Source organism: Microcebus murinus, chromosome 23 (genome assembly GCF_040939455.1).
Source record: "Microcebus murinus isolate Inina chromosome 23, M.murinus_Inina_mat1.0, whole genome shotgun sequence".
In the NCBI taxonomy this organism is placed as follows: domain Eukaryota; kingdom Metazoa; phylum Chordata; class Mammalia; order Primates; family Cheirogaleidae; genus Microcebus; species Microcebus murinus.
The window spans coordinates 34,292,911-34,300,057 of NC_134126.1; the positions used below are offsets into that span (position 1 = coordinate 34,292,911).

Here is a 7,147-nt window from a genome sequence, read left to right on the forward strand (position 1 = left end):
TATAAAAATCAGTAGAGCGAGTCAGCCTGACCCAGAACCTGTCGTAGTCAGAACCCCACAGTAGGAAAGAGGCGAATGGCGATTGAAATACTTTTGGCATTTTTTTTTTTTTGCTAATTCCTTTGGGCAGTGTACAGTGGGAAACCTGACTAATTCCATCTTATTTCATAATAAATAGACCGTCCAAGGCCAAGGGTCTTTCTGTGCATAAATTAGTGTTCCTCTTTAAAAGTCTACAGAGGATTTGTGACCTGGAGTTTGGGCAATCAGACAAAATAAATCACCCACCTCACTTTTTTTTTTTATAACCCAAGGACTTTGTTTTCTGCCTCCATGTTCCCTCTCAGTCTCTCACATAACCTCTGAAAAGGAAGCGATGAATATAAATGAAAATAGCCTGAGAGGCGGAACTCCCCTTGGAGGTAAAGGCTGAGTCCCAGCCTCAGCTCTGCTGTTTGACAGCTTGGTCAGCTGCCTTCACCTCTGAGCCCTGGTTTTGGGTGTGGGTTTGTTTGTTTTTGTCAGTTAATTTATTCAAGTGACATTTGCTGTGTGTCTTCTATTGCACCTGGCCCTGGGTTAGGCACTGCGGTCACAGAAATGAACACTTTACACACAAACCTTGCCCCCGAGAACCTTGTAGCTCATGGGGGGGGGACAGACATTAAACACATAATTGCATTAATAATTAGTTGCTTATAGTTCTGATGAGTGCCAGGAAGGAGCAGTACAGTACAGACTGATACCTCAAGACAGAATCTTGCTTTCGTGGCTTGTGAATGATCCTATCCTGCCTGGCACATAGTAGGTTCAATAAACAGTAGCTGGGTGGGGCGCAGTGGCTCATGCCTGTAATAGCTTGAGGTCAGGAGTTCAAGACCAGCCGGCACAAGAGCAAGACCTTATCTCTACAAAAAAAAAAAAAAAATTGGGCCGAGCATGGTGGCGCATGCCTGTAGTCCCAGCTAATCGGGAGGCTGAGGTAGGAGGATCGCTTGAGCCCAGGAGTTTGAGGGTGCTGTGAGCTAGGCTGACCCACGGCAGCACTCTAGCCCGGGGAGACAGAGCGAGACTCTGTCTCTAAAATAAATACATAAATAAACAAATAAACAAAGATAGCTGAATCTGAAAATATACTATTTGGCTGATGGAGAAACTGGCAAAAAAAAAAAAACAAAACAGGGTAAAAGTTCTCTGATTCCTGTGTCAGTTCTTGTGTGTATCAGAAAATGGACAGCAAATTTCCAGGGATCCGACAGAAGAAAAGAAGAATTTTATGAAGCATAGGCTTTACCTTGAGGAGAGAGAGAAAAAAATATTTTTAAGAACTTAAATTTAGTATATTTCTTGGGTCTACATAAGCCTTAAAGAATTCATGTAAGTGGTTGTGAGGTTTGTGTGTGTGTGTGTTTCACGTTGCTTTGCTGTGTTACTCAAAATTTAAATGCTTTGACAAGTGACTTCTTTTTTCTTAGACGTTTAAAACATGAAGCAGTGATTCAAATGCCATTTGCTGAGGGATTTAATTGAAATAAATCTAATTCGGCCTTGTGCAATTCACCACATTTTTGCAAGGAAAAAAATAAAAGGCGTCTGGCTTGTTGCGATACTATTCACCAAGCAGAATGACTCTCTGCTCTCAGGCAAACGAAAGCTAAAGCTGGAATGTCGTAGCCCCAGAGGCAGCCCAGGAAGCTTCCCGATGGCTCACCCGATGGATCCTAGACCTATGAGGAAAAACAGCTGCTTTTGTGGATGCTTCGGCTCTGTTTTTGATACCCTCGATTGAGATGTTCAGGGTATCTCGTGTTGTTGTGGCCATCCTTAATTAAGATCAAGAAACCAAGACCGGGCACGGTGGCTCACGCCTGTCATCCTAGCACTCTGGGAGGCCGAGGCGGGCGGATTGCTCAAGCTCAGGAGTTCAAAACCAGCCTGAGCAAGAGCGAGACCCCACCTCTACTATAAATAGAAGGAAATTAATTGGCCAACTAATATATCTAGAAAAAATTAGCCGGGCATGGTGGCGCATGCCTGTAGTCCCAGCTACTCGGGAGGCTGAGGCAGGAGGATTGCTTGAGCCCAGGAGTCTGAGGTTGCTGTGAGCTAGGCTGACGCCATGGCACTCACTCTAGCCTGGGCAACAAAGCGAGACTCTGTCTCAAAAATAAATAAATAAATAAATTAATTAAAAAAGATCAAGAAACCAAAACAAAACAAGGAGGAAGTTGCTTTCTTAGGGGAATGTTATATTAGTCAGAAGTAAAGCCAGAAATACATGTCTCTGAGTCACAGGCTCCTGCTTCAGGGGACAGTGGTGTGACAAGGGGAAACGGCATAAGAAAGAGAGGAATGGGGAGAAAAAATGAGCCCATGTTAATTAATAGAAAGACGGGGTGGGGGGGGAGAAAGACGTCGAAGGAGAGAAATTTTAAAAGGACTGATTCTTCTACATTAATGCAGAGTGGCTGGAAACACGTTCATAGAAATTTCAATGACAATACAATCTTTGGAAAACGTTCTTAAAAAATGATTTCTTTGTTCTTGAATGAAAACCCCAGGAGATTTTTTGGTGGCCAACATGTATTTCCCTAAATTGGAATATGGCCACGGCCCCCGAGGCGAAATCCCGAACCTCAGAGCAGCCCCAGAGCAGCACCTGCGTGGGGATTATCTGGTTCTGGGGTTTGGTGTGGAAATCAATCTCGGGGACATCAGATCCTCTTCGGGGGTTCGGAGGCAATGTGTAAGTTGTAACAAAGACTCCACTCGCAAGATTTTTTTAAACATTGTAAATGTCATATTATTTTTGTTCAGATTAGATAAGGAAGTATTTAAACTGGGTCTTTTTTTTTTTTTTTTTTTTTTTTTTAATTCTGGCTAGCCAGGGTCCAAGCCCCAGAGCACCAACGCAGTGGCCACTCTCGCAGGCAAGGACCTAAACTGGGTCTTAAAGTAGGAAGTGTGCTGATGCTTTGACCGTTACAGTATTGTCAGTTCTAGATACAACGTATCAATTGCATGAGTCAGTCATAACATTGGAAACTATATCAAAGAGATAAATTAGGGAGTGATTGTATGTGTTGAGGGCTGATTTTGGTGTTATGTCTTACATTAATAATTTATTATAGCCTGTAATGTGTGTGTGCTGTATAACATATGTGTGTGTGTATCTTAGTTTTATAAAAGGATTCATAGACAGTAATTAATACATTTAATGTGTGATTCTTATGTAATTGGTGAGTAACGTTTTAAAATTCCCTTTCCTATTTCTGGCCCCTCCTGGGTGTGCGGTCTGGCCTCTCGTTATGCATTGCAGGCTGGTCAGAGGTGAAGCGTGCGGCTCACTCTCGTGCACTGACCAGCGCGAGCTCCTAGTTCTGAGACGGACTCCCGCAGGTGCCCCTTGTTGCACCTGTAATCTCGCTCGGAAGGAGAAGGAACAGGAGAGGATAGTGTCTCAGGGTTAATTACTAGGACGAAAACGAGTGAATTCAGGGGAATATAAATAGGTTACCAAAGGCTCGGGGAGAAACAGACAAAACGAGGAGAAACTCTAGAACGTTTACTTTCTTTGAACCACAGAGCTAAGCTGAGCCAAGTGCCTAAGTAGGTTAAGGTTTTAGTAAAGGCTGAATTAGAAGTACCCGTATTCCTCCTTGCCTTTGCAGAGGCCTCTTCCCCATGGTAACGACGTTAAAACGAAAGGAGGTCAGGAGTTCGAAACCAGCCTGAGCAAGAGCGAGACCCCGCCTCTACTATAAATAGAAAGAAATTAATTGGCCAACTAAAAATATATAGAAAAAATTAGCCAGGCATGGTGGCGCATGCCTGTAGTCCCAGCTACTCGGGAGGCTGAGGCAGGAGGATCGCTTGAGCCCAGGAGTTTGAGGTTGCTGTGAGCTAGGCTGACGCCACGGCACTCACTCTAGCCTGGGCAACAAAGTGAGACTCTGTCTCAAAAAAAAAAAATGAAAGGAGATACGTGCAAATGAAGTAAATAGCAAATTATGAGGAGAACGACACATGGCTCAGGTAGTTTCATCTTGGGAGAAAGTCTTGGTAGTGGGCTTCGTTTGGGAGAGGTTGATGTTGCAGACGAACGATTAAATCCTGAAGGAAAGGAATTCAAGTTATAGGTAAAAAAGATGAAATAAAGCCCGTATGCCCAAGTGCCGATGGGAAATTCTGGCTAGGTGGTGTCGATCGTAAATCCTGTGTTTGAATATGAATGTATCTTACCTGGCCCAGTCATTGTCATTGCTGCTTGGAAGTAACCTTTGTCTGGGAAGTTATAGAAACTCATTCTATTGGAAACCTGTGCAATTTAGCTGGGGATTGCAGAAATGATCTCAGCCTATAGCTACAATTGTTCTGTCTGTGTCCCTAATGATCACTCTAAGAATTGTGCCAACCTAGAATGAGAATAGAAATGGTGTCAACACTCTCCACTATTCACTGGCCTCTCCCCCACAGGCTGGGGTGAGCTTGATCCTTAAAGTTAGCAAGTCTGAGAAATACTCCTCTTTGAACCCTAATTGGCTGCTTTCCCCCCAGCCCCTACCTCATCCTTTTGTTCTAAAGGAATCAAGGCTAAGCCTCTGCCTGTAAAATTGTGTGTGTACTATGGACCCAGGGTTCCTGCTTACTTATGTGCTATATACTTTTTTTTTTCAAAATTTCATTTCTTTTTTTATTTGAGACAGTCTTGCTTTGTTGCCCAGGCTAGAGTGAGTGCCCTGGCATCAGCCTAGCTCACAGCAACCTCAAACTCCTGGGCTCAAGCAATCCTCCTGCCTCAGCCTCCAGACTAGCTGGGACTACAGGCATGCGCCACCATGCCCGGCTAAATTTTTCTATATATTTTTAGTTGGCCAATTAAGTTCTTTCTATTTTTAGGAGAGACAGGGTCTCGCTCTTGCTCAGGCTGGCCTCCGACTCCTGAGCTCAAATGATCCACTCCCCTCGGCCTCCCAGAGTGCTAGGGTTGCAGGCGTGAGCCACCGCGCCCAGCCCGCATTCAGTTTTAAAATAACTTCTATGTCAGATAGGCTTTGGGTCTCCAAATCTCCTCAAAAAGCCAGGGTGGAGAAAAGAGCATTCAAACTACTGTCTCCTTCACCTTCAACTCACGAGTCTGAGTGCAGTGCCAGTCAGATTTGATTTGTGAATCAAGGCAAATGTTGGTACTGACAGAGTAGATACAGCCTCTGAAACCCTTAAGGAAAAAGAGAATCACTTTTCTAAGAGCCTCTTCCTTTGCAAGGCTGTCTACCCCTGCCTTCCGCAAAGTTAGCCCTTCACATTATTATGCAAAATATTTAAATGACTCATGTGCAACAGAATTAGCCTTCTATAATATCATGCGGAATGCTTTTAATTATTCCTTTCCCATTTGCAGTAAAACCCCCTTTAGAAAAAGAGAAAAAAATTACTCCTTTCCCAAACTCCACCTCTATCACTGCCTACATCATGACCTCCAGTCCTAATAGGATTAAGGACCATGATCATTATAGTGATATACATCTTAATGGCCACTTCTTTAGCTCCACTTAAAAAAAAGAAAACACACAGGGCTAAAGCTTTGACCTTAAAGCTTTTCATTTTGAAGTCCTTAAAGCCTTATAATAATGAAAAACAGCAGTCTGTCCTGCCCCATTCATTCCATCCCACTCCCAGTTCTCATCCCATTAAGCACCTCTTTTTTTTTTTTTTTTGAGACAGAGTCTCACTCTGTTGCCCAGGCTAGAGTGAGTGCCGTGGCGTCAGCCTAGCTCACAGCAACCTCAAACTCCGAGGCTCAAGTGATCCTCCTGCCTCAGCCTCCCGAGTAGCTGGGACTACAGGCATGTGCCACCATGCCTGGCTAGTATATATATATATATATATATATATATTTTTTTTTTTTTTTTTAGTTGGCCAATTAATTTACACGGGGTCTCGTTCTTGCTCAGTCTAGTCTCCAACTCCTGACCTTGAGCGATCCTCCAGCCTCGGCCTCCCAGAGTGCTGGGATGACAGGCATGAGCCAGTGTGCCCGGCCACCTCATCCCCATCTATAACTCTAACCCTTCTTAGGGAGAGGCAAATATATACAATGTAACCAAAATGTTAAACAAAACAAACAAACAAAAAAAAAACTTTCTAGCAGGTGGTGGGCAGGCGGGAGTGGGGAGGAGGAAAGGGGTGTGTGCTTCCATAACGTGTACGATGCACACCACCAGGGGATTGGACATTTCGGGGGGAGGGGGGGCAAGAGCAATATTTGTAACCCTAACAATATTTGTACCTCCATAATATGATGAAATAAAAATCATGCTCTAATAAAAAAAAAAGGAATTGTCCTTTGAACACGTTCACAGATATTATCTATTCAATCAGTTTTCTATTGTTCTTAAAGACACTGCTCTTAGAGTCCTGCTTTGATCCAGTCTTTGTTTCTGCTGGCCGAGGTTATCTTGGTATTAGCATTTCTATTCTCACCGTTCTGGGAATTCCTCTTATTTCTCTCCTGTGTTGCATCTTCCTCTTTCTTGGTTTCATTGTGGCACATTCTCCAGCAGCTTTCTGAAAAAGGGAGCATGGTAAAGGTTTAAGGACCTTGCATTTCTGAAAATACCTTTATTCTACCCTCACCGTTGGCTCCTAGGTTGGTGAGGTGTAGAATTTTAAATTGGGAATTTTGCAGACCTTTTTCCGTTGTCTTCCAGCATCCAGGGGTGTCGGTGGGAGGGTCCTGTCCTTCCCACGGAATGTTTGCTTGTTTGTTAAGGATTCTCACTTCATCCCTGGTGTTATAAATTTTCATGCAGATGTGACAGGAGTCTCTTTCTAGTCACCGAATGGGGAGTAGAACCTTTGAGTCTGGAACCTCATGTCCTTTAGTTCTGGGAAATTTTCTCTGAAGATCTCTTCGATGATATCCTCTCTCCATTTCTTTGTTCTGTATTTGTGATGAGGAACACAGCTATGGCGACACCCGAGTTCTCAAGCAGGATATACAATGTTGAAATTCTGAGTGACTGTGAACAACCCGGGCTGTGTGCCTTTGGGGCTGAGGTACCGCAGGACAGTGAGGGGGCCGGTTTTGCTTTCTTGGGCTTTTTGTTGCCTCTGGGTGCAGGACTGAGGCATCCAAGTTACCGAT

At 43.9% G+C, this 7,147-nt stretch overlaps 1 long non-coding RNA gene across 1 annotated transcript; it reads right to left on the reverse strand.

Annotated features, from left to right (window-relative positions):
- Positions 1-1,638: 1,638 nt before the first annotated feature.
- Positions 1,639-6,947, reverse strand: LOC142863879 (uncharacterized). Its single transcript, XR_012914529.1, has 3 exons — positions 6,691-6,947; positions 6,484-6,567; positions 1,639-1,727 (listed from the first exon to the last, which is right to left on the reverse strand). It is a non-coding gene; the product is annotated as an uncharacterized LOC142863879 (long non-coding RNA).
- Between the last annotated feature and the right edge of the window lie 200 nt (positions 6,948-7,147).